This window comes from Meleagris gallopavo, unplaced genomic scaffold (genome assembly GCF_000146605.3).
Source record: "Meleagris gallopavo isolate NT-WF06-2002-E0010 breed Aviagen turkey brand Nicholas breeding stock unplaced genomic scaffold, Turkey_5.1 ChrUn_random_7180001930885, whole genome shotgun sequence".
NCBI lineage: Eukaryota > Metazoa > Chordata > Aves > Galliformes > Phasianidae > Meleagris > Meleagris gallopavo.
The window spans coordinates 1-732 of record NW_011192974.1 but is presented as its reverse complement, the minus strand read 5'-3'; the positions used below and the strand labels follow the sequence as shown (position 1 = coordinate 732).

At 51.1% G+C, this 732-nt stretch overlaps 1 long non-coding RNA gene across 1 annotated transcript; it reads right to left on the bottom strand.

Moving 5' to 3' along the window:
* Nucleotides 1–244: 244 nt before the first annotated feature.
* Nucleotides 245–708, bottom strand: LOC109364866. Its single transcript, XR_002110619.1, has 2 exons — nucleotides 574–708; nucleotides 245–323 (listed from the first exon to the last, which is right to left on the bottom strand). It is a non-coding gene; the product is annotated as an uncharacterized LOC109364866 (long non-coding RNA).
* Between the last annotated feature and the right edge of the window lie 24 nt (nucleotides 709–732).

The following is a 732-nucleotide window of genomic DNA, read 5'->3' as shown; positions in this document are numbered from 1 at the left end:
AAAAAAGCAAAAAATCCCAAAGACTCAATGCCAGCTCTCCCGTACCATGGTCTCAGTAAGGGATCTCGGGTGAACGCTGGGTTCCCATTATAAAACAGGACAGGAAAGGAAACTGTAAATCCCAGGCATTAACATCCCATGCAACACGCAATGAGAACAGTCCCAGGAAAGAACAGGCAGAAAGCCTAACTAGAAAGACAGTGCACCAAAGCCAGATGCCTGTTGTGTGTCTGTACCTCTCTTGGGTGCTGTGCCACACTCCGTGCTCCTCCCCTGGCTTTGCACATGGCTGCGCTTCAGAGGAAGGCCACTGGCATCAGCTTCTGACAGAAAGGACACAAGAAAGACATGAAGAGCCTCTCTATGGAGAAAGATTTGAGCACTGCCAGCCACAAACTTCTGGTCTCCAAGAGCAGTTTTGTCAATTGGCCTTTCTGCTGCTACAGCCTTGCGCCACTTCTGCACTCAGCACAGAACTGCAGCGTCCTTTCCTCTCTCCTCCATCACACACAGCCCTGCGTGCAGCCCTGTTTAGAGGCGGTACCCACAGCACAGCTCACAAGAGCTTCTTACCTGCGGAGGCTTTCCGTTTCCCGCCTTGCCCCGCACCATTCCACAGATGTACAGGTTTTGTCCCTACAACAACAGATCATGTGTTGATTTCACAGACACCAGCAGGCTGCAGAAGTATTGTCCAGTAAGCCCATGTCCCCCAGAAAACAGAAAGATGCT